The following is a 27,846-nucleotide window of genomic DNA, read 5'->3' as shown; positions in this document are numbered from 1 at the left end:
AGCTCAGTCCAGTGCTCCAGTGTGGGTCTCTGTCTCTATCTCCAGGGGAGAAGAGTGGGGGGAGGGGAGGGAAATGGGAGGCTGGGAGGAGGCGGAAACTTTTTTTTCTTATTCTCAATAAAAAAAATTAATAATAAAAAAGTACAGCAAATCAATTATTGAATCAAAAATTAGATTTATTGGTTAAATAAATCTCTATTTTATGACATAATTAAAGAAGTAGAAGAAATAACAGCAATAATAACATTAATAAATAGTAAAATATTTGAGCTTGTACAATGACTTAATTTGTTAAAATTTTTTTAGATTAAAAAATACTTGCTAAGTTCCTGTCATATCATGCTCACACTTGTACATGATATTAATATATTGTTAACCTGGACGAAGGGAGATGGGGTAAAATGTATTCAGAAAAAAATCCTCATTGACACTGCACTGACCCTATGTAATGACTTCTGTCACTAGCAGGATAGAACACTGCAAATTATACCTTGGTTAAATCACAAAGAATATAGAACTTTTTGTTAAAAAAAAAATTAAAAAAAAAGATGGTTCTCTGTGTTTTAAGCACCATCTTTGCTCATAAAGGATTGTAACTCAGTTCTAGTAATAAACAATGCAGTATTTTACTACGGTAGCAGAAAGCAAAGGGGACAGGAGTCTGTCGTGTGCCTGTGAGGATGCTCAAAGCCATTCTGTTGTAGTGACCTCCCTCAGACAGACCAGTCCTCCTTAAATTTGCATACAAATTACTAGATGCCAATTCCCTGACTTTAAGTTGAGGGCTGAAAGTTGGCTTTTCTGACAGGCTTTCTGTGAGAACCATTCCACTGGTTTCCAGATTGTGCATGACAAGTTAATCCAATTCCGGAAATAGCGGAAAACTGACAGATTGGAAGCTTACCAAATTCATTTCTAATCTAGCTTATTATTATACTACCTTGTCGTTCGCTTAGCCAGTGTTTGTTAAGCACCTGTGATGGTTCAGGCACTGTAAAGGCTGCTGGGAATTCAGTAGTGATTTTTCTCCCTGTGGCTTTTAGGGTCTAAACAGCATGTATCTATATTAAGACCCTTTCAACAGAGAAAAATATCACAATTTTGATATTAAGATAATAATAAATACTTTAAAAACTAGAAAGACTTGATTTTGAAAGCTGACTGTGACTCAATTGATTTGTGAGTGTGCATTTATTAACAGTTCCAAATTCTCATCTATGAGGAATTCAAAGTTGAGTTTACAAAACTTTCATAGAGTAGCCAATTGAGCTATATGCAAAATATATCAATTATTATTCCTGCTAAGTTTTATTAATTCTTAAGATAATCTTGGGATGAATGTAAGTCAATGGAGACAAACATACTACAAGGAAATCTATGAAAAACTTGCATGGGGGAATGAATCCCTAACGATGGGACTGATGGATACTTAAAATAGGTCCTAGTAGCATTTACTAACTTTCTTCGGAGATCTCTTCTCATTGCTATAACAGAATGCATGACAAAAAAAATCATGAAAGAAGAGATCATTTTCATCTAAAGGTATATTTCACCATGAAAGACAAGACATAGCAGTGGCAGAAGATACCAGCTCCGATGTCCAGAGTATGTGGCTTCTTGCACAAAGAGAAGAGGAGACAGAGAATAGAAGATCAGATGAGCAATAAACTTCAAATTCCAACACCAGTGGTTTAGTTCTTCTAGGTAGATGTTCCCCAATCTCTCCAAGTGGTGCTACCAACAGAAAATGAATATTTAGACACTTAATATTGAACCTAATGGACAAATGTAGTACTGTATGATGAATGAATAAAACACAGGAGGAAACCAAATCAAATATCAAGTCACCCCATGGAGGTCTACAAAAGCATATGGCTCTAGGTTACCAGGATTTCCTAAGAAATGGGTAAAATTCTGTGGTGAAGTCTGTAAACCATTGGGGTAAGGAGTAGTTTCACCCCAAGCATAAAGGGCAATGTGACAAAGGTCAAGAGAAAGAGAGCACGACCCAGTGGCTAGAACAGAGGTAGCAGACTTAGACACAATCAACATAGCAAATGTCAAACTGTATTCACACTAAGTGACCAATTGAAAGACACTATTTTTTCCCAACTTAGATGCAGTATATGAGGTAAATCGTTGAAAGGAAAGAAAATAAGAATCATTGCTAGATAGAGTGAGTGGGAAAGAGACTTAAAACCCATACTGCAGATACATAAGTGAATCTATGAATTCAGGACCAGATATTGGGTTGTTTTTCCTTCACTGTGTCTTATGTTCATGTGAAATGTGATCTTGAAGGTTTTACAAGGTTTGGGTAAATTTGTAGTTAGACCAAACACAGTGGGAGAAAAGAGAATATGAATCAGAAGAAATGTCCATTCTTTATCTAAAAGCAGTTGGTAATCAGTTTCAGACACAGACTGCCATAGTTTCCCATAGTCATGAAAATGCTGTCACTATCTTTAAATTGCTGCTTTGTTGGTATTTCTTTCTTTAAAAATAATCACAGTCTAATGCTTAAAAACAAACAGAAATATGAAGGATCCGTGTGCATCTCTATAAAAACACAGGAAGAAAGAACTAAATAGAGACTACATTCTGATTAGAGCAAACCAGCCAATCTCGACTATCAGGGTAAATCCAAATAAAGTCAATAACCAAAAGAATAAATATGCATACACACACACACACACACACACACACCTGACGAAAAACAAAACTAACTTAGATCAAGTATTTAAGGCTATTTAGTAGAAAATGAAAAGCCATATCAAACTTGAGTAGAGACTCTTTATTAATGAAAATCTATTTTCATAGAACTAAATCCTTTAATGGGGGAGCCTGACTACCTAAGGAGCAGGTAAAATGCTAAAAAAATACTGGCAGCAAAACACAGAACTGCCTGATTTACACTAAGAAATAAAGTTGAGTTGGTAAGGCTGCAATCCTGCTCTTCCCCTCCTTTCTTATCTTAAATTGAGTTCACTATTAAAAAAAATTTGAGATACAGTGGCCACACCAAAGAGTCTTATTTTCACAGTTTATCTTGGATAAGTTTTTTGGTTATTCTTTTTCTGATAAATAAATTAATTGAAAAAATAGTTGATAAATAAATGATTCTGCTGTATGCCTTTTACCTGTTTTCTGGTGTCTGAGATGTTGATACTTTGCCTTTTCACCTCCTCCCCAAGGAAGACATTAGGGTCCAGCAACCCAAGGACCTATAAAATGGCAATTGAGTTCATTTTGTGTTGACAGTCCTGCCTCCCCACCTACTAAAGATGAACACACTCAAGTCTTAAATAGTTCAGATACATCACGGTCATATACTTAAGAATTTCAATCTGGCTTAGACCTGTGAAGACTGTGCATGCTACCACAGTTTCTGTAAGATCATTTGTGCTTTGGTCTGCAGTGTTTAGAAGCCCTTGCTTTCTCGGTGTCCTCCATCTCCTCTGGTTCTTACTATCTCTCTGCCTTCTCTTCTGCAGTGTTTCTTAAGGGATTTGATGGAGGCATTCCATTTACAATTGAGTGTTACACTGTCTCTCACACTCTAGACATTTTCCAGTTGGAAATCTCTGTCTTTGTTCCCAACTTTGGAGAAAGCTTCTCGGATGATGTCCTAGCAATACAATGATATTTGAGTAGAGCAGAATGCTGAGAATGCTGTTACAAGTGCGCAACTATTATCATTGCTATTATATGCATAATACCCAGGAATCGGAAACAGCCTAGGTGACAATCAATGGATGAATCCATTAAGAAAATGCAGTAATTTATACAAAAAAATGTTATTGAGCTGTTTAAAATGAAATTATGACATTTTCAGGTAAATGGATTGAACTAGAATAATTCATCCTGGATAAAGTCACTCAGCCCCCCAAAAGACAAATATGACACCTATTTGCTGTTAGATGTTAAGTCTTTGATAAGTGGGCTACAACCCAGATAACCACAGAGGTTAAGTATAGAGGAAGGGGCTGTGGGTAATGGAAAGAAGAAGAACAAAATATAAATACTTAGATACTTATACATGGATGGGAGGTTGTGACTGGAACAGAAAGTTCAAACACAGGGAAGGAAGAGAGGTAAAAGGAAGGAAATTTGGGAAGGGAATCTAAGACTAAGGGTCATTTGAGGGGTTCTAAGGAAACATATTACAGTAGAAGATTTGAAAATATATGCATGTATGTTCCAGGGAGCATGGGGCCTTTTGTTCTCTCCCTGTCGACAGCTAGCTTACACCCAAAATAATCACACAGAAACTGTATTTATTAAATTACTGCTTGGCTCATTATCTCTAGTATCTCTAGCCTCTTATTGGCTAACTCTCACATCTTGATTTAACCCATTTCTAATAACAAGGTCATGGCAGGACTCAGCATGTCTGACCTGTCGGCTCCATGGCGGCTCTCTTTTTTTGCTTTCTTCCTCCCAGAATTTAGTTCTGTCTCCCCACCTACCTAAGTTCTGCCCTATCAGCAGGCCCAAAGCAGTTTCTTTATTAACCAATGAAAGCAACACAAAACCAGAAGGACCTCCTATACCACGTGTATGAAATAGAATTCTAAATGGAATCAGCAATTGACTGAGGACATCTTTCCTCTCCCCCCAATGCCAGGAGTGGGTTACATGTAATCAAGTTGTTGGCCAAAGGTGCCCCAAACAGCCAAAGCTGATGCCAAGGATGTTGTCTGCTCTGCACAAACTAATGGAGACAATACTGAAGATAATACCTGCATAACACCTTGAAGAAAAAGAAGTTAAGCTGATGTCTACCTAGAGCCTCCATACGTACTGACTAGTGCTCATGATACCAAAAGGTACACTTTATAATCCAAATGAGAAAGGTAAGCACCAACCCAGGTGCCAACCTTCCATTTATACTGGCTACTTACAAGATAAGCGAGTGGTCTAGAAGCACAAAGCTTATGGGAGTAATCAATCAGTATCTAACTGGATTTACTATCTACTCCCTGAGATGCAGTCCATCCCTGAACTGCTTGCGTGGCCAAGATCCTGAGGATAGATAGGTCAATGACCTGGAGTGAAATGAAATATTTCTGTTCTGATAAAGTGAGAAAAAATTTAAAGACCACCAAAAAGTAACTATATCATTTGATGAATAATATTCAAGTGGGGATTTAGTTTAAATTGAAAGGGAGAATTAATTCTAAAATGCTGGCTATTTTTCTACTCAGAGAAAAATCACCCTCTTTTCCAATGGGTTAAAGTAGTAATGGGAAATCAGAATATAATGACTAAGAGTATGTAATAAATCAGATACCCATAGTGAGCATGCCCGTTTCATCAGCTGTACTTGAGGTTATTTATTCATCTGTGTTTTAGCATTTTCATATGTACCGTAAATAAATCTATACACTCATGGAAATATTAAAAGCAACCAATTACATTTGATAGCTGACCATTGGACGAAATTCTTCCTGTATAGTATTCAGACAATCAGGTACTATGAGAATCATAATAATAAATTTTCCCTGCAGCATAGTTGAGAATTAGAACAATATAGTATCTCGAGTGGTTTTGTATTGTGTAATGAGAGTGAAGTTCTACAAGACTGGGTTTTGTTTGCTGAGCAGAATGACTTTAGGAAGAGATGCATTCAATAACACAGAAAGGAAGCTCATATACTGAGATCATTGTCACCAGGGGGCTGAATACTGTAGTCAGAGAGTCTTGTTTTTTATACAACTTACAAAGTAAGATATTTTCCTCTCTACCGGACAATATTTTGAGATATGTTTTTTCTTCCCTAATAGTCCAGCTTCCCATTCCTATTTAGTTGAAGTTGAAACATGCTAAATAAGTTTTAGAACTAGCTAAGAAATTATGTCTGAACTACATGGTCTATTATATGTCATTACAATTGTTATTGGTAGTCATCCTGATGTGTGAGTGATTTCCTAACAGTTCTCATATAAAAATAAAGGCAGAGTGATGGATTATCCAGCCATGAATGGAGGGGGTGAGTTGAGAGAGGGGAATCCTAGGATATTACCAGAGAACCAGTATAACTAAAATAGTAAATCTAGGATCAAACAAAGTGCCTATATTAAAAATTAAAAATAAGAGTGATAGAGGAAGATATCTGTTAAACTCTCTTTTGCACATGCAGTCAAAGGAATGAATGTACCTACACAAGCACATACCACATACAACTATGCAGACAAACAAACCCAAACATAAGTAATTTTTAAAATGTTAAATTATTTTGGAGTTTGTCATACTTATAATTTCTATCTAAAGTTTGTTGTGATCTTGTGTTCATCTAAACAAATTCTTTTATACAAAATGTTGTTTTCAGTTTAGTGTTCTTTATCTTGTGGTTTCTGTCATAGATGGCACAAGCCCTACGTAACTTCTGATATATAGGCTGTCTTCCAACTGTCTGAACATTAGAGACTCTTCCAAGCGTTTGAACATGAGCTGTAGCTCAAGCAATTTAGTCTGCCTTTGAAATGCAGCAATAGTAAACATGAGAAAAACACAACATCTTAGCACGTGTTCCACTGGCTTTTTACTTCCTTTGGGGGCCTCTTTGAACATTGTTACCCAAGGCTACTTTACAAACCCAGGGAACGAATATCCTCTCTTGACTTGTCAGAGCTACCAGGAGGGCTTTTTGGAAGAAAAGAATGGCATGAAGAACAAAGAAATGAATACGAAAACAGATTGCAAAGGCACAGCAAGAATTCAAAAAGAGGTTGAAAGCAAGCTGAAAAGAGACTCTTGGGAATAAGATGCTGGTGTTGTTTTCAGTGCTCAAAATAATTCTGCATCTCGGTCTACTCCCACTGTATTCATGTATGATGACATTTTTGAAAATGGTTTATGGACCAAATTAACTTTACATGGCTATAATATTCAAGCATATGAGTGAAGTGTTATGATATCATGCTGGAAAAAATGTGGATATACAATTAGGATGAGAGACAACCACAATCATGTACAGATCATAGATAAGTCTCAGAGCAAATGTGCATTTCAAGGTAGTGGGACAGTAATAGCACCTATAATGTCTATTGACATGGAAAGTTTATAAAACAAAATATATACAAATAATTCAAGACAGAACAAGTCAGGTTCAAAAATGCATAATTTTGCAGTGAAAGTCATATTGCAGAAAATGGTATATGCTAAGTACCATAATCTTCAACATTTTTTATCTTACTACCTTCGTGGCCATGACCCCCCAGTCCAGATAGATGGAATCCAAATGATCACAGACATTATCCTTTGTGGAAGAATCCCATGTTGAACTGACATGTTATGGCCTGACAGTGAGTAGAACCATGAAGGGTAGAGTCCGGGGGCTTCTGATTTCTGTAGACTTTCGTCAGCAGTTAGGAAAATCAATAGTCTTAAAGCCGCACCCAAGAAAAATAGGAATCGTAGATCTGAGAAGGATATTAGGCTTTCTCCTGTTTACATGCTATTTCTTGCGAGTCATCTGATGCATCACTATCCTACCATCCTGGACTGGGGGTGACTACTACTAAATTCTGTCTAAGATACCATGGTCCAAACAGAGCCGACTTTAATCCTTGATACCCATGTACAATATACTATTGTCTTTCAAGCAAGGATGGCTGCATAAACCACAAAAGGAAGAAAGAAGGCAACAAGAAAAGGTTAGAGATTAGGTGAACTCAAATCTATTTGGAGAATGCTAGGTAAGATATATGCCTAAGAACCAAAGTTCTGAATTCTAGCCAATTCATTTATCATTACATTGAACTTAACATACAAAACAAAGATTCAAATTTAAGGTTGATAACAACTGAAAATATTGAACTCCAAACACAATATCCTTTTAATGATGTAGGAAATATTAGGACTGTACTGGCCACAAGGATGGGAATAAAGTTCTGAGTAATAAAGAATAAATATACAAACGATTATGAAGTCTTTTCTAATGAGCTGAGACATTGGGGAGAATGCAGAATTCATTCTTGTTGTCATGACTCCAGCATTTATTGTGCTTTGAACATAAAACTTGCCCCACAGGGTTTGCACAGTTGGTCTCCAACTGGCAGTAATTCTTTTGGAGGCAGCATAATCTTTAGAAAATGTGACCTACCTGGAAAAAGTAGTTTGCTGAAGAAAGGGGAGGTGCTAAGAACTATTGGCTGGTCCACTTGCCACCCTGTTCCCTAATCACAACATAAACTTCCTGTCCTCTAGTTGCAAGCTGTCCCTGATACATGTCTCCTTGACTTCCATGGCCTGCATCCCCTCAAGCCAGAAATCACAGCACAATCTTCCCCCCTTAAGTTGAGACTTCCAAGTATTTTCTCAGAGTGACAAGAAAAGTAACTAGCATACCATTTTAATACGAAAAGAGCTAAATCGGTTGATGAAAAATTAGTATCAATTAGTTTGACTCCCATTCTTCTGTATTTTCAGCTTCCTCTATGTTTGCTTTTACTTGGGAAGGCTATCCTTGCGGAAGAGATTAGCCATGGCGTAGAGGGGAACTGAGAACTGGTCTCTGATAAAAGATAGTCATAATATTGGAGAAAAAAGTCAAAAGATGCAAGTGTTTTCTTCATGTACTCAAAACAAATAGAACCATAACCAGGAATATTAAACGTGGGCTTGCATAAAGTTGTTGTTGCTTTATTTGTTCTTGTTTTTGAGTTATCAGCTCAATAATATCCCATACCAAGAGTCATCTCTTCAACATGAAGGGTTCCTGATTTTGTTTTACCTACATATTTCTTTGTGGCATGCGGTCATTGATAGCCCAAGAGTGGAAAAATACGAATTTTCAAAGTTGTACAAACCTATCATGTTTATGTATGAGGCTCTGTATCATTTCCATACCCTTTTCACATTTATAAGCCCCTAAAGAGTAATGCTTTACTCAAAGTCTAATTCAGGAACCCACTTCTCTGGAAATGTCCCATTCACCATAGATAACAATGGGTTTATTCTATATTACACATAAATCAATTGATTTTTTGCCTATTTTCTACATTGCTTCACTTGTGTATGTCAGTCTTTTCAAAAAAAATTATTTTTTTGCTGTCAAGGGCTAAATAACATTTGTTTCTGTAGAGTTAATACTGTTCTTTTCATTATTATTATTATTTCCTCATACAATACATCTTGACTGCAGTTTCCCCTCCTTCTCCTTCTCCTACCCCCACCTCTTCTCTCCCCTAGATCCACTCTCCTGTATTCATTTTCAGAAAAAAAAAGCAACCTTCCTTAATTCATAGCATATGATCACCTAGTGCTTGCAGACTTACAAACTTTTGTTAAGGGGTAGTTCAGAAACTTTATTTTGCCTAAAGAACTAGACATCCTACTTTCTTAAAAAAAAGTTTATTTTATAAAAACTCTATACAAATGTATCAAACAGACTCTATTTGGGGGAGCTAAACAGAAAAACAAATAATAAAATGCCTGTATCTGTGGGTTATTTCTATTTAGAAGTTCTTTTTCTATCAGGATTTCCAATTAATGTTCAAGAACACTTACTTGTCATAGACAACCATGTCCATGGTGAATTTCATCCTCTAAAAGGCTGGAATTTGACTGTAGAGAGACAGACTCAGACAGACCGAAGACAATAGAATAAAATATTTCTCTTTTTCATCTCCAGTTTAGAAAATAAAATATACATCAAGCCAAGAGTTGGGTTCTGTGTTTCTTTGCAGTTATTATGCCCATCCAGAGCCCACAGAAGCAAATAAAATTAACAGCAACTGCAGAAAATCAAATCAAAACAAAGGTACTGCAGATAGAAAGATAAGCCCAAGAATCTAACATGTGAATTATTCAAAATCACATATTTGCTTATATGGCACATAAGGCAGAATGAGCATTTTATGTTTGATGGGTAAAGAATATTCCATGGTATCTGCCCTGTGACTGGCAGCTTTAACTCAGGACAATGTCCTCAAGGTGACTTGTCACACTTCACAGGTAAAACTGAACAACAATCTACTTACTGTAAGCCTACAGTACTTTTCCTTTTTCCATCTTTCCATTGGTAAATGCAAATTGCCTCTCTATCTTCACAATCCTGTTTCAGTGAATATAAAACTAAAGGAATTTCTTCAAATATTTATTTCGATACCTTTAGATTTATACCCAGATTGCTAAGTCACTGGTTTGAACATCAGCATTACAAAAAAATTTACAAGTTTGATATCTTTGTATTTTACAGATGATTATTGGTATTGAGTCAACTTTGGTTGGCTAGTTGTTTTTGTTCTTTGAAGAAATGTCTTATTAATTAGTTCCTTTAGCCATTTTGTCATTTGTGTATCAGTTATTGTCATTGTTACTGGTTTACTATTGAGTTGAAAGTGTTCTTGATATGTTTTGGAGACTTCACATGTATATCTACAGTTTACAAATATATTTTCTCTCATTATATAGATTGCCTTTTTTCTGTTTTTTACATTGATGTACTGAAGACACATACACTTGTGTGTGTGTGTTGTATGTGTGCATCCTTATTCATGAACACATGGGCACACACACGTGCATATTCTGTAGTTCTATTTTCCTCTTGAATTTGTTACCTGTGTGTTTTGTTTTCTGTTCAAGAAGTTTTTTTTTCCTTTTTAAAAAAATTATTAATAAAATTTATTCATTTATTTTACTTCCTGACTGAAGTTTCCCCTTCCTCTTTTCCTCCCATTCACTCCTCCACCTCCCTCAGTGCCCCCATCCACTCCTTCTCTGTTTCTGTTCAGAAAATGGCAAGCCTCCAATAGATATCAACAAGGTAGAATATAAAATAATAGAAATGGGTTAATTTAAGATATAAAGCCAGCTAACAATATGCTTAGGTGATTGGCCAAGCAGTATTTTCATTGGGACTCTTCATTTTGCTGTGTTATTTATTTACTTGTTTTAATTCCATTGCTATAGTGTTTTAATGATGTAGATTTGAGATTTATTTTGAAATCAGAAAATATAACTTTTTTACTTTGTTTCTTAATCAAAATTGCTTTGACTTTTCAGGGATTTTTGTGGTCCCATACAATTATTTTATATTAATATTTTTATTACTTTATAAATAATACCATTCAAAATTACCACTCCTCTCCTTCTTCCACTTCCCTCCAACTCTCCCCCTCCCCCTCCCCTTCTTCCTCCAGTCCTAAGAGAGGGTAGAGTACCCTGTCCTGTGGGAAGTCCAAGGCCCTCTTTCTCCATCTAGGCTTATGAAGGTATGCATCTAAATAGACTAGGATCCCAAAAAGCCAGTACATGCAGTAGGGACAAATCCCAGTGCCATTGTCATTGGCTTCTTAGTCTGCCCCAATTGTCAGCCACATTCAGATGGTCCAGTTTGATCCCATATTCAATTAGTCCCAGTCCAGCTGGGTTTGGTGAGCTCCCATTAGATCAGACATACTGTCTCAGTGGATAGACCAACCCCTCATGGTCCTGACTTCCTTGCTCAAGAGATGGGCAGGTGCCAATGCAAGAATTCCTCCAACATTCTGAAAAGCAACATGATAACACCAGAATCCAGTGAACACACAACAAGAAGAGTTGAACATCCCACACAATTTTTGAATTCCCTTCAATTTTTGTACAACATGCCAATGGGTATTGTATAGATGTTACATTGAATCTACACATTGCTTTAAGAAGGATGGGCATCATACCATTAGATTTTCTGTCAATAAATATGGTAATTTTACATTTATTTGGGGCTATTTTACTTCAAAATTGGTGCATAGCTTTTGATGTTTAAGTGGTTTGCTTATTTGCTTAAATTTACTCCTAAGCATTGTATTCTTTTTGAAAATGCAATTGTGAATTAAAATATTTTGTCTTCAGATAGCTCGTTAGTGTATTTGATGCAACTGACTTTGGACTTTGTATTCGAATCTTATAAACTAATGAGACTAAATTAGTTCTGACAGTGTGCTTCTGCATGTGTGACATCTTTTAAGTGTTCCTCATGGACTATAACAACATTTGCAATCAGATATCTCCATTTTGTGCTCTCTGATATTACTGCTTTTGCTTACCTTATCACTGCAGATAGGATATTCAGAACCATGTTGCAAACAAGGTTTAAGGTAACCTTCCTTTCTATGAGTCGGGTTTCTGTTTTTAACCTACTTTCATGTTTTCCCCAATGACCATGATGTTCGTTGTGGGATATTTAATGTTTTGCATTTTTATGTTATGATACACTCTTTCATCATATATAGTCAAGATTCTACAAAGAACAGAAGAAATAATATATGTAATATCAAGAGAACTGACTCATAGGATTATCAATTATAGGAAATCCCATGGTAAACATCATCTTGCTAGAAAGCATTGTGGAAGATCTAGTTCATTTTAAATCCAAAAACTTATAAAAAAAAAAAACTTAAGGAAGGGTGTTGGTGCTAGACAAGGAGATACATTTCATTGTGTGAGGTTCTTTGAACCAGGAACTGTGCTTCTCTAAACTAAAAGAGGACAGATATCCAGCTTAAAAGGCAGAGTCTTTATATAGCATCCCTTCTGTAGGAAGTTTTAGAGCTAGTGGTAAGCCACCCACTCAGGCAGGTCCTCTTATACTACATATTTTTCAAGTGAATCAAATAGAGCCCACAGACTTACTTTGAGGTTGCATTATAACAATGAAGTTAAGAGTCATATAGTCTCACCACCGAGGTATAAATTCATATATCTATGTTCAAGAATAATTTCTGGGAGCTATGGAATGCAGGAATATGTGTAATATATGCATAATATCTATTAACTTTCATAGTTCTGATATACTTAGTATTTTTCCTTTCTTATTATTTTTGTTTTTTAAGATTACAATATAATTACAACAGTTCCTCCCTCCCTTTCTTTCCTCCCTCTAACTACCTCATATATCCCTCATTGCTCTCTATCAAATTCATGGCCACTTTCTTTTATCAATTCTTGGTACAGTTGTGTATATATGCTTGTGTTTATTGCTAAGTACAAAATTTACAACCTTCTCAGTCTGTGTAGTATCACTAATATCAACTAGCAGTTAAACTGAACTTTAGTATAAACTGTGTGCTAACTGAATTCTATAACAAATCAACTAGAATTAAGCTTAGCTTTTGAAAGTCCAGAGGCAATAAATCTGTACCGAGACATTTTATAGGATATTAAGCAACCTCATATTTTAATATATGATCTTGTCCATTATCATGCCATGTATGCATGTATAACTGGATGCATTGTAATATAAGGGGGAAGGAGAAGTTATATATTGATTAGCGTTATATGTAGTGTATAAAACACTTGCATGGTAGAAATTTTAAAAATAAGAGCAGAAATACACATCCGACATTTTTACTCATAGCTACTAAAATATTTTATTCAATTGCCCTCTGATATAGTGAAAATTATGAAAATTATGTTGCTTATGTGAATCACTGTGACTATTACAAGAATTCGCTTCAGTGTGGGAGATGTAAAAGATACTTTTATGTTATTGTTCACACACAAACATACATTTCCCCCCACACACGTGATCAACAAATAAAATCATCTTGATATATACATATACGATTTCACCTGTATCTTAAAGAACAGAATGAGACTAAGTTCCTGGTTTTGATTTGGCCATTAAAAGCATCATCACAAGTTTTAGGACAGTTAAGTCAATTGTACTTTTTTTTTAACCTATGTCTTTGTTTGTGAGGATGTGGCTGTGATATTGATGTGAAGGCAAGGCATGTCTCCTCAAAGAAAATACCTCAGCACGACATCTGATTGGACATGATCACTGAGGTGAATATGATTTTGTCATTAAAGTCACATTGTCCTCTTTCCAATTATCTTCTGTCTCTAGACAGTAAGCTCTGTGGGAAGAGAAAAGCAAAATATGATGCCAACTGTTAGCTGAAGGGGCCAATTTACTAGGAATGTTATTGAATACTTGTGAGCATTGTATCATGGAACAAAGCCATTTATTTAGAAGAGATTTGTGGTTTGTGTGTAGAAAGAAACTTCTAAATTTCCCCTCTGTAGGATTACTTCTCTTTGTTCTGGGCTTGAAAGATACAGTAATTATAAAATGTTTATTTAATTTACCTTCCCTGATCAAAAATTATCTCTCTCCTCTTTCCCCCTCTCTCTTGCTTTTTTCTCTTCTTTTTCTCTTATTATAAGTTTTATAAAATCTCTACATAGAGATTTTATTCTCCAACATAGTGTCACGCCTCTTAAAGGAAAAGCTGATGAACCTGGCAACAAGGCTTTATCCTTTCACAGAACAATTCAGTTTAACATTGCTACTTGATTCAAAGATTTCCTTCTAATAGAGTAGGAATAGTAGGTTGTCTGTTAGGAACTATGACATGTATAACTACATATTCTTGGCATGATAACAAAACCAGGTACAAGTTAAATTAGTGTAGTGGGACTTAAATCCATTCAGAAAGAAGTTCTCTATTCCCATGAATCTCATACCTGGCATTATTGTAAATAGCAAGATTTCCAGCTCATTAACATTGATCAGTATTTGTCTTCTATGGTAGTATACACAGCATTTTCAGAACTATGAAAGCTATCCAGAGGAATGAATCTCCTAAATGAGGACCAATTTGAATTTTCCATGTTCTAAGACTCAAAAGGTTGTATTGATGTTACAAAAGGATCCGAGTGTTGAGTGCTGGAGATTAATCAATAGAATGGCGATAGACTGCAATGTCGGGAATCTATGGGACTTCAGTGACCAACAATTCTAAAGAAGGAAACCTATTCCTGTCACAGAGCTTTTGTTGTTAGCCTGGAATATCTAGCAGAGGCATTGTTACCTATCTTATTTGAGGCAGAAATTTGTCTCTATGTCATTTACTGCTGCATATGATAGGTTTGTCAGCCTGTTATTTACTGGAGTTTATCCTGTGTCTACCTCCCATCTCTCTGTAAGGATACCAAAAATGCAGGTGCATGAATTCATTACTGGTCCAAGCCTTTATGCATCCTAGAGACTCAAGCTTAAATTCTCATGGTTGCATGGCAAATGCCTTATATACTGGATCGCCTTTCAAATCTTCACTGGACTAGTTTCACATACAGATTTTTCATTGGATTTTTACATTAAATGTTTTGTCTTAATTTTAGAACCATAAACATCCTTTAGAAAGCTAAATCTAGGAGTGAGAACCTCTCCATTTGTATTAGTATCTCATAGGCTCTGTTGATCAAAAGCTACATAGCATGTATAATAGAATGTTTTCCAGGAGGAAAAAGAGTAAATACATGCAGCAGTCTGGTGAGTGCGAAAAACAAGCCTGTGTGAACTACACTTCCCTCCCTGCCCTAGCAAGCATTCACACTATCTCATGCAGCATGCTTTAGATTTGCAGGTAAAATCACTCTCTTGGCGCATAATGTATCAAAAAAAAAAAAAAAAAGGATGTAGTTGTGAAGCGTATTTGTCTGGAAGACTTGGGCATGTGCTTTTGTAGATTTTACCATTTTGCTATCTGCATTGTTTGTGCTAACAGTTCCTTCTGTGAAAGAGACTATATGTGACTTCCAGCTGGAGAAGAAAGGAGAAAGAAACAGCTTTTAAATCTCTAGGTAAATGGATCCCGGTTTCCTGTAAAGTGACAGGTGCGTATTCATGACTAACTTAAACTTTGGCATCCCTATATGGAAACATTTTCTATTATAAGCAAATTATCCATCTGTGAAATTAAAAAATAGACCTCATAAACATGTATCCACATTCTATATTTTATATTGTTAAGTATATCAGAAGATGGAGAGAATATAATATCAATTTAAAGATCTAAAATCACTTTTAGATATTTTTCATATGATACAGGCAGCAATGAAAAGAGAAACGAAAGCCTTGAGTAGATGTAACTTGGGAATGGACTTCAAGCAGTAAGAAATAATGAGGGACCAAACTAGTAAGAGAGATGGCCAGGGCGTGATTATAAGTACAGTAATATGCAGTCTTCCTCGGTAGAAGTTATATAAAGTTACAAAAGAGATTGTAATTCAGAGGAGGTGTTATATACTCATTACTTCCCATAGTACCACTGGGAGGCAAGGTGTTGTAGCAACAGTAGCTCAACCAGCAGCATCATTATTTATTACATGAACATCCACACTGAGACATTAAGTAACCTGCCCAAAGTCAGACTCACAGGACACATCTGCAGTTCAAATCCAGATTCTTTACCCACATACTCATCTTCATAATTTCTATACTCTGACTTTACCCAAATATCTTAATTGTAACATTTAGTGCACTGTTTTGAGTTTACTACTACTACTAATGACTTCTTAGAATACACAATATTAAAACAGTGATAGAACTTACCATATCACATGCATATGCCAATTCTAAAAGTGTGTTGTAAATAATAGTATTTTCCACTGATAATTTCTCTCAACTAACTTATCTGCAGGAACCCATGGGGAAAAGATTATGCCTGCATTTTTAACCAATATGCATTATTGATTAAGGTAAAAGTTTGTAATCAAAAGTTGTTTAAGTTATTAAAATGCTATAACCAAGATGTAGTAACTTGTGTCTAAAAGTTTCCAAAGTAAAAAGAAAGTTAATGTCCAAAATATACAAGAATTTGGCATACAAACCATAGTATCATAAATTAAACTTTTGTCTGATTCTCCTTTATAGGTCTAGTGATAAGCAAAAGTCAAATCAAAAAGTACACAGACACAAAATACAGAGTCTTCTGTTGGTCAACTACTCCTGGATATGACGCCCGATCCAGCGTGTAGTTGACATACCCAGTGAAACCATTACAGAAACTTATTTTCCCTCTCACAATATGTATCAATCCCAAACAACTCTTGGTTAGGGGTGGGATTTTGTTCCCATTTCCCCTTGGTGCTGAAATTTTGTTTGGTCTGTGTTGGGACCAATTTGAGTCCTGGCCTTAAGCTGCTCTTCCCTGTCTACAGCCTTCTAATTGAAGTTACTAAAAGCTGTGCCTTACCTAGAGGATCAGAGGATGGGATTTTCACCTGTTGGCCATTGACGGCTGTGTATTTAAGCTTCCATGGTGCTATTAAAGAGGGCTTTGTACCAGTGGGAAAAAAAAGACAAGTTTGAATTTTTTAACAGTTAGATACTTTATCAAACAGTAAACAGAGTAACAGACTATATACTTGGTAATAATTAGGAAATAATTACATTCTGGGAACATAGAGCTGGCTCGTGAGTAACAGTGAAATGCCTCCATGTGTAAGGGCAATTATGGGCTAAGCCTGATTTCTTCAGTTCATTTCACAAAATCCTCATGACTGTAGGTGAGAACTGACGTCTCCAAGTTACGCTCTGCCCTTCAGAAGCATGCAAAGGCACGCATGTACACATACCCAAAGACAGAGAGACAATGCATGTGTCCGCACAAAACCACTGAAATAAATGCTTAACATCTTTTTAACTTGCAAAGAGATTGCTTTTCTATTTCTGGTTATTTCTCAGATGACAATTTTCTATTAGCTGCTTTAAAAGTATCCGCTAACTAAATTTTCTCATTGTGTAGTCATCTTATGCTGTTTGGTACTCCTGGTTATCATGGGAAGGGCATGCTTTGTAAGAGATAAAGATGTGGAAATACTTGCAAAAGTCTTTAAAAAAATATATTTTGAAAGCTGAATTTTAGAGGTCCACCTATATAATTTAAGAGGAAAGAGCTAAAAGTGTCTTCCCAGAATAATAACCAAACTTATGCAAAAGTGTCTGTGGGTATAGATTATGAATAAACATGATATCAATCAATCAGAGGTATCATTTATTAATTTTATCTGTTTTACCAAGATTAATAATGAGACACGAAACCTTCCAAAGAACTAATGATTTGGTAATGTTTGTATTCTGGGAAGACTACTGAAAAGTTGGGTCAACCTACTGTTCAAATGCTGGTGGAAGACATTAAGGCAGCAAGACCTTCTAAACACAATAGGTCCACTAAGATCTGTGTAGATTTGTGAGCTATTAGCATCAGTCAGTCCTCCACCAAAATCACGTTTACTAATAAATTCAAATCACAAAAGACATATAGAGAACTGAAACATGACACTACTAGATGCATCATTTAATTTCAATGTTTGACATCTTGATATTGGTAGATTAAAGGTTAGAAATTTGAAGTAAGGAATGACATCCATGAAATGCACAGACAATGGGACAGAATTATCCTAAAGTGTCAAAGACAATGTCATCAGCATGATAAAATGGAAACTCAGGGAAGAAATTCTGAGAATATCTACTGAACTTTCTAGAAGAAGAGAGATTTAAGGTTAAAATGTTCCATAAACCCATTCTTTATGCTAAGTACTACAGTGAGGAATTGACCTGAGCTAGAAATTGTCTGGAAGTTTTTGATATCACTAATATATAAACATTGAGAAGGATTATAAAATTAAGAATAAATCTGGCTAGTAATGCTGGAAATGAAGAAAACACTAAATAATGATATAGAAACGGAAAGATGACAATTGAAGCAAAGGGAAAATGTATAGAGATTTGTCTATTTTCTGCAAAGTTGAAATTCAAGAAACTGAACACTTTTCTTGACTATTAAGTATCTTATTTCATTCTCCAAACAAAATCTTAAAATTGAATCTTTATTCTGATGTACACTTGGTAAGGAGAACGAAAGAAAAGAATTGTTCTTCCATAATAGTCAATGTAAAATAGACAAGTCAAATGCCTACATGAACTGTATTGCTTTTATCATCCATACAACTCTAAATAAAGACTATAAAACAATGAGGGTCTAAATGAAGAGGCAAGAAGAGAATTGTATTAAAATATAAGATGGTGAGTCAACAAAGCACCACTTAATACTTTATTTTACTGGTTATTTAATGCTTTTTCTTCAGGATCTTATTCATAAATCTGAGCCTCAATTGTTCCACCTTGCAAATAAGAATTATGAAGATTAAATTGCTAGTTTTATAAAGCAATGACACAGTTAAACAATTCAAAGATAAGCATATATGCTTAGATGGCATGTAGGAGATAGGCAAACAGGAAAAGAATACAGTTTGCTCAAAAAAGAAAAAAAAAAAAGAAAACCAACCAACTAAATAAGCAAAAGCACAAATCCCCATATTTTAAAAGGCAACAGACAACAATAACAAAAACACTTTTGAAAGAATCTGCAGGAAGAACACTAGTGATTTCTAAAGTCCTACCTGTGGAGCTGAAGTTGGCAGTTGTGGCAGTTACAGAAAGCTCTGATTGTTCTATAATTCTATAATTGTTCCATAAATTCCAAAGCTTGTTATGCCACAGCTATGAAACTTGGGGCACAGTAGTTAATGGAGGCTTTATGCTTGCCTGCATGATGCCAGGCGGCTGCAGATTTCAAGAGTAACATTTAAAAGGAAATGAGCTTCATGCTATAGGATTTGTCATACGCTGAGATTTTGTTTATGAAAAATAGTACTGTGTTTAAGATTTCAGTCATTTGGTGACTTAGTCAGCTGGGATTCCACTACTTGGCATTTTATTATAATATTTACATCTGCAATTTGCAATTTCTTCCTGTCCAGTAACAACTCCCACAAATAAGTGGTTGCAAACCAATCATTTTTGAATGATTCTTTTGTTTACTATATTCCTCTACAATTTAATGCCTGCATAACAATTAAACCAAAGGTTGGAATTCTAGGTGAGTCTCTTATTCTAACCAGTTATCCCACAGGAATTTTAATTACAATATATTCCTAGGATTCTCCTTTATATGTTGAGACATAGCAACAGATTTATTCTAGTGGCTAAGGAATGTCATCCAACTATAATGACTTATAATTTCCTGTTGAGATCAGTATTTTTCATTTCAAATAATAGCTATGTCACTCATGGGGTATATGTCCTTGAGAAAGCTTTTACTTCTATCCTTTTTGTGGTTCCTCATCTGTATATATGTGAGAGATCAAGTAGGTGACAATAGCAGTGACGTCACAAGTGCCATTTGAGGACTAAGAAAAAAGATCTAGATGATTAAGTAGAAGAGCATTTATAGCAAAATAAAATATCAAATATATGTTGGATGGCATTGACCATTCACATAGAAATTCATCTAAGAGTATTATGCTACTGTAAAGAATTCTGAGAGTGGGAGAAAGAGTCTTCTCCAGAGAAGACTACATGAAATGGCTATCCAATATCAAATTGTCAGCCATGAAAAGATACATATAGTATCAGTAGATAGATAGACAGACAGACAGACAGATAGATAGTAGATAGATAGTAGATAGAAAGAAAGATATAGATATAGTTATATATTTAGGCATACCTACATATGCATGTATATATATTTATGTAAAAGCAATGAAATAATGCGATGACTTTGAAAGAGGGTAAGAATGGGTGCATGGGAAGGTTTTAAGGGAAAAAAAAGAAAGGGTTAAAGATGTAATTATATTGTAAACTGAAAATCTTTTAAATATTGAAAAACAATAACAAGAAAAAACAAATAGTTAGTTACAAGGTATTTCAAATTTCTTTATGTAAGTTGAAGATAAATGAACTATTTATGGAACATTGGAATGCAAATGTACTCTTCTTGGTGATACATTTCTTCTCCTAAAATGTATGATCTTTAGAAGGGGAAATTTATGGTGAAAATTGTGTGATTAAATTACACTATAAAAATAAAGGGAAAATAAGTGTTGTGATATTTCAACAATTTTTTTTCTTTATTTCTAACTCGAGCAGCAACAAATTCTCTTCTCTTGACTTTAATTTGTCTTTTTCCCTAAAATCTCTTCATGTGCTCACTTTCAGAATGTATAATGTAAGTCTATTTTATTTAGATATTTTTTTTTTATTTTTGGAACTATCTCTAATAGGTGCAGAATCTGATTCTGTTCTATTCCCAATGAACCTAAATTGAATGTCCCTCTTTGTGATTTCAATAGGCTTTGTTAGAATCCATCCGTTTTTCTCCTATAATTTATAATATTTTATGTCTTGTTATCAATAATAAAAGTTAAATTATTTTTAGTGTCTTCTCTATATCGTGCTCCTCCGCATGCTTTTCTGAATAAGTTCATGAAATCCTCAGTGACAGCCATATGCTATATTTTTATAATTGCCTCCATTTTTATATAGAATTATCTTAGTCACAAAAAAATAAAGTTTTTTTCAAGGTCCAAGACCTATTAAATATCAAGATTATTATGAAAGACATCCATGAGGCAATAGCCAATACTCTCGGCCATTCTTGTCAGATGTCTGAGATATTGCTTAAGCAAAGTGGACTCAATTAACATTTGTAAAGGCATTTAGGTCTGCTCTTTAAAGATGAGTTGTACTGGATTTCAAGACATTCACTCTAAGAACAGTGTATTATGTGCATGTTTGTGTGTGTATTTGTGTGTCTATGCATTGTACAAAATGATGGAATTTATGAAGACATATTCTTCTACGCATAGGTCTTCTGATCAGTTTTGTTCTTCTTTTACTCCACTTAAGTCTCTAGATCCTTGCTACTTATTTCCACACTATTTATTCTTCAGTAGTTACACTTTTATGATATATACTTGCTTTTTTATCTTAGTTTCTAATATTTTTAGCTTTTACTATTGGGAGAAATTTTATGATAGTTGTCATTTTGAGTCTGTATCATTTAATTTCTGATGATAGCTCTCCAGTTGTATATAGTCTCAGGTGAGTGATATCGTTTTTCATTCTTCTTAATAACTAAATCATGCCCTTGTTGTATATATTCTACATTTTCTCATCTATTCCTCCACTGACTGACACATAGGCTGATTCTGTGGCTAGGCTTTTGTGAACAGCGTTGTAACAACCATGAGTGTGCAGATACCTCTATTGGATGCTTACTTTGACTCTTTGTGGTCTTTTCATACTTCTTACCTGAAAAGTGCTAGTGAAATCTTAACTCTTGGCTTCAGCTTTTTGAAGCTAATACCTATAAAGAACTTTAAATTTGATCTTAAAAGTTTGTGAGCATTTCATTATTTAATACATTCACAATATAAAGCCAATCATAATCTAAATATATGAGTTGTGTTCTTATCCTCTCTGCTTACCAATGGAGTAACTAAAGTTCAGAGTGGCTAGGGAGTATTTTTCAAGTTTCAACATGGCCAAAGAACAGAGACATGGAAAGCATGAGAATCTGTTCTATTCTACGGAGTTGTCCTGATGTGCCGCATTCTCTTATCTCCTTTTCTATAGACAAAAATTGGCGGTGCTATCCTACTGTGGCTGTCAGCCTACAAAGCTATAGATTCCTGTTTCGATCATAATCTATATGCCAGTTACTCACTTATTGTCCTTGCCTCAAAACACATTTGCTTCTTTATTCTATAGCAGATGAGAAAGCATGTGTTTAAATCTCCCTCGGACTCACGATGCAGAAAACAATGCTATTGCCTTTCTTCCCTTGCTCCTCCCATAAACTGCTGCAGCTGAAATGGTGAGCTAGTAAATCAGCAGTAGAATATGGACTGGCATTGAGAGAGGAGGTAGAAATGGGAGAGAAAAATAGTCTTTGCCAGTAATGGAAATTGCATAGGCTTAATGGGATTTTGAAACTCCCCCTTTACCTCCCAGGGAACAAATGCACAATGTTTAGCATTCTTCTTTACATCTTAAATCTTAGAAACTTGGTAACACTAAGTGACTCAGTGCAATAGTCCTTCAAGAGAAATTATTCCCCATCTAAGAAATAGTGACAAATAGCAGATATAGCACTCTCACGCTAGTCAAACCACTGCCGTGGAAAGCAATAACACTGCCTCCTTTGATTCACACTGTGTTTCCCTGCACCACACTTGTAGGCTGTTTATCTTATTCAATGGCAGCTCAATATAAGACTGAGAGCTATAAAGAATTTATTCTATACTCCCTCCTCAAGTTCCTTTTTGGTCAAAATAGTAGAGACTTATATTATTTGAGGGCAGAGTCTTTTTGCTGTCTTATTGCTCATTCTTTTTGTCCAGTGATTGCTTTATTTTATCCATATTCTGGAAAAAGAAGCAATTCCTCATTGTCATCCATTAGGATGGAATGTTTCTATGCTCATTTCCAAGAGGCGTGTGTCTTTATAAGGCCCCTCTATATTACTATTAAAATGTAATCTACCTATAGCAAGTACATATTATCTTCAGGAAGATATTATTTACCTGACCACAGACATAGTCTTTCCTTCAATACAAAAATAGATTTCCACGATGGAGATTGAAAACACTGGATACTTTTTCTCCCTAAGCCTTTTTCTGTAGCTCTGAATCAGCATGTAGCAAAATTCTGATGAATCAGACATGAGAAAACTTCTAGTTTGGCATGCATGAATGATTTCATTCCCTGATAAAGAGGTAGCTCCAGCAGGATTCCCCAAGCTCAGTATAATGTCTGACTGTGGCTCTCAGCATTTATTTCCATCATTTACTTGATGAAGGCTCTCTGATGACAATTAAGGTAGTCACCAATCTGACCACAGGAGAAAGTCAAGTCAAGCTACGAATTCCATTCCTAGGAGTCCTAGTTCCTAGTTGGGGTCATCCTTATAGATTCATGGGAGTTTCCCTTGCATCCGGTTTCTATTGGACTCAGAAAAGCCCCCTCCTTTTTAAGTTATCTCTTTCAGTACTCTCCTCCTCCACCCACCCTCCAAACTAGTCTCAAGTTCTCATGCTTACCCACCCCCCAGCCCACCCTCTTCTATTTCCCTTTCCCAGGGAGAAACAGATGTTCCTGTCCCCAGGCCCTCCTTGTTACCTAGCCTCTCTGTGACTGTGGATTCGTGACATGATTATCCTTTACTTTATAGTTAATATCCACTTATGTGTGGTTGTTTGTCCTTCCGTGTCTGGGTTGCCCCATTCCAAGTAATTTTTTCTAGTTCCATCCATTTGTCTTTATATTTTGTGATGTCATTGTTTTTAACAGCTGAGTAATAGTCCATTGTGTATCTGTACCATATTTCCATTATCCATTCTTCTGCTGAGGGGCAATTAAGTTATTTCTTTTTTATGTCATCTTATTAATAAAAACAAATGCTTTTATTAATAACCAAGAATGACAGTGACAAATTACCTCCTTGGCCACACCCCCTGCCTCATGGCAAAGTCCCCTTGCTCTCTTTAGCTTACATCCTCCTTCACTTTTTTACCCACTAAGAGCTCTGAAGGCCTATCTTTGTGTCTTTAGCTAGTCCCCCTTTATAATCATCTTACATGCTTTTTTTAAATGCAACTAGTACTAATAAGTTGTTATGAACCAATATGAGCAAGTGTCATTGTGATATAACTGAACATCCTTTGGATATATGTCCAAGAGTTGTAACACTGGGTATTGTGGTAGATTGATTCGCAATTTTCAGAGAAACCATAATACCATACTATTGATTTCTAAAGGGGCTGTAAAAATTTACACTCCCACCAGCAATGGAGGAATGTTTCTCTTGTTCCACATCCTCTTCAGTGTAGGCTGAATTCAGTTAAAGAGAGGGAAGGAGGGAAGAAGGGTTGTAGGTACCAGAGGGTTCAAGGACATCACAAGAAAACACACATAAATATCTAATCTGGCTCATAAAAACTCACAGAGTAAGAACCAACAACCAGGGAGCCTACATGGTAGAGACCTAAGCCTTCTATACATATTTGATAGCTGTACAGCTTTGTCTAGTTGTGAGCCTCTTTAAAATGAAAACAGGTGCTGTCCTTAATGCTTTGACTGGCTTTTGGGAACTTATTCCTCATACTGGAATATATTCTTTGTGCAGCCTAAATAAAAGGGGAGATGCTTAGCTTAGTTTTGCAGCAGCTTTTTGTGCCTTGCTTTTTTGATACCCATAGGAGGCCTGCCCCTTTCTGAACAGAAATAAAGGAGGAGTGGTTGGGGGCAAAGTGGAGATGGGATGAGAGAATCAGAGCGCAGGAGGAGTTGCTGTCGGGATGTAAAATAAATAGAAAGAGATACTTCCAATAAATATCGTAACTTCTTCCATTCTATTCTTGGAAGCTGGATGATGGCTCAGAGATCTAGAGTATAAACCAAACATGACTGACAAAAATCAATGAAATTATTCTGAATGTTATTCTGTTTTACTCATAGATCAGAACCTTGCCCAATCATAATCAGAGAGACTTCCTCTGGCATCTGATGAGAACAGATACAAATATACATACCCAAATATTAGGCAGAACTTGAGGAACCCTGCAGAAGATGGGGAAGAAGGATTGTAGGAGCCAGAATGGTTGAGGATGCCAGAAATGCATGGCCAAGAGTCAACTATGTGGGAATCACAGACACTGAAGAGCTCATTACCCATCACAGGGGTCTCTGCTATACTCTGCATACATGGTGTGGTTGTTTACCTTGGGGGTGTTTGTGGGACTCCAAATAGTGAGAGAGAGGGGGTGTCTCTGACTTTTTTTGCCTGCTCTTAGGACCCTTTTCCACTACTGGGCTTCCTCACATAGTCTTGACATGAGAGTCTGTACCAAATCTTAGTATATTTTTTATGTCAATGTTTGGTTGATAACAGTGGGAAGCCTGCTTCTTTCTAAAGGGAAAAGGGAGAGCAGTGGATCTGGGAGAGAGGGGATAAAGAAGATGAATGGGAATATTACAGGAAGGGGAGGCTGCAGTCAGGATGTATTGTAAAGAAGAATAAATAAATAAATTAAATAAATAAATAAATAAATAAGTTGCAGGCAGATAAACAAGAAATACATGAAAAAAGTTGAAAAAAGTGAAATAAATATATGGATTGTTGTTAATGATTTCACTGTCAGAACTTTACAAAAATAAGAATTCAAATCAAAGAAGATTGTAACAAAAATGGAAACAGATATATCCACTGCCTAAGAACATTATTAAGTCAGTGACCGAGTGTGTAAGTATACTCTGTATGCATATTAGTTTATTAATACTCATGTTATTAATTTATTAGACAGGCCAATTTTCTTAGGACTTTTCAGTTTAGGAGGCAAGTTCTTTTCTTCTGGACCTGAAGTGACCTCAAAGTTTCTAAAATTTATTTCTATCCCTTGTCACTTTGAAAGTATTTTAAAAATCGAGAGAAAAAAAAAAGGTACATTGCTGAATATAGTCTAGATGTTGTCATCAGACACCAGGACACCTTATCCTACTTACAGTAAAGAGTAACTCTCTGAAAGCATAAAACATTTAACTTTAAAGATGGATGATAATGGAATTATAAACCAGCATACATTTTAAAATACATGAAAATAAATTTAACAAACGGCTCTGAATCTAAAATACAGTTTTATTTCTGGACTTCAGGGTAACAGGGCTACAGGTCAGATGGAGACTGAATGGGATCAAAGTATTGAAGAAACCCTTTAAAAGCAAAGACAAGAAATGGTAAAAGAGAGTGCTGGGAACTGACCCAAAGACAAGCTCATAGGTAAACTTGATTAACTACCCTGCATCAGTCACTTAAGATTACCTCCTTAAAATTGAGTCCTTAAAAATGATTCCTTAAAATATCCCGGGGACTCATCTACAGGCTTATACAAATGAACCTCATAGGTAAAAGTTTAAATTTTGAAAAATGAATACCCACAAATGAGTATCCATTAAGAAAACTCAACTTGAGTTTGCTTAAACTCAAACTATGCACTTAGTGTAGCCACTAATTACATTTGACTGTTTACATTATTGAATACAAAATACTCAATATAGAGTCTCTTTAGTGGTACTTTATGGTTCAGCCACACCTATGCAGCAGCAACCACACCGGGTAGCAAACCTCAAATATCTGCATCTCTGTGGTAAATTCTGTTACACAACATATATGTGCTGTGCACATGAGCCATGCTCTCAGTCTTCTGGTGTTTGTGTGTACATTTGTAACAGCAATGAATGAAAAAACAGGCCATGAATTTGGAAAAGAACAAGGAGTGTTATATGTATGGGTGTAAAGGAGGGAAAGGGGTGGGGAAAATATTGTAATTATGTTATCATCTCAAAAAAATTAAAATGTAGAAACGAAAAACAAACCTCCTTCCCTATGCTCCATATCTATTCATTCATAGATATAGCATCAATACTGGAGATGAAGCCAATGCATCATTGGCAGTTTCACTTGCTTGAACAGAGCAGGAACAATATGTTATCTATCATTATTGAACACTGAAAATAATTGCTTTCACCATTTCATGCTCCATATGTATTCAAAGTTTCACTGATAATTCATGTAACTTAAGTCAGCATCTATATTTTACTGATGAGTAAAATGGATCAAAGACATTTGTTCAGCTAATGTAAATTAATTGTATAATATTCATGAATGTTGGTCCAAAACTAAGGGATCATGGAAAGTTCAGGCTTGTATATAAACACAAACACACAAAAATGCTTTCATCATAACTTTCATGTTTTGTAGACACGTGGCAAAAAATATGTGCATTAGTTAAGTAAAATCAAACAACCAGCTACTTAGCAAAATATTTAAGAAGCCATACGGTAAAGCTTAAGAATGAGATAAGACCACGTGGATAGTAACTGACAAATTTGAGATCTACCTTAAAGTGTATGTAATTCTACCAAAAGGTTATTTTCTTCCTATACTAAAAATGTTTTAGAAATCTAAAGTATTATCTGAATTTGCCAACACTTTGTTTGTTTGTTTGTTTTTTAACTCATTTTTTAACATCACGGAATATAGTTTGCAACAAAGGAAAAGCATGATTAAACAACCAGTTGGAATTCCACTGGATCATATGTACATCAATCAGAGAAAAACATATAAATGTAATGATGGAGAATGTATTATTTACAAAAAAATCTAAATATGTTACAGGGTACAAGGAATTACACATATTTACCTCATTCTTTCCATCATTTGAAAGAATTAT

Source organism: Alexandromys fortis, unplaced genomic scaffold (assembly GCF_014885135.2).
Source record: "Alexandromys fortis isolate MF-2015 unplaced genomic scaffold, M_Fortis_MF-2015_v1.1 scaffold_1, whole genome shotgun sequence".
Classification (NCBI taxonomy): Eukaryota; Metazoa; Chordata; class Mammalia; order Rodentia; family Cricetidae; genus Alexandromys; species Alexandromys fortis.
This window is presented reverse-complemented; position numbering follows the sequence as displayed.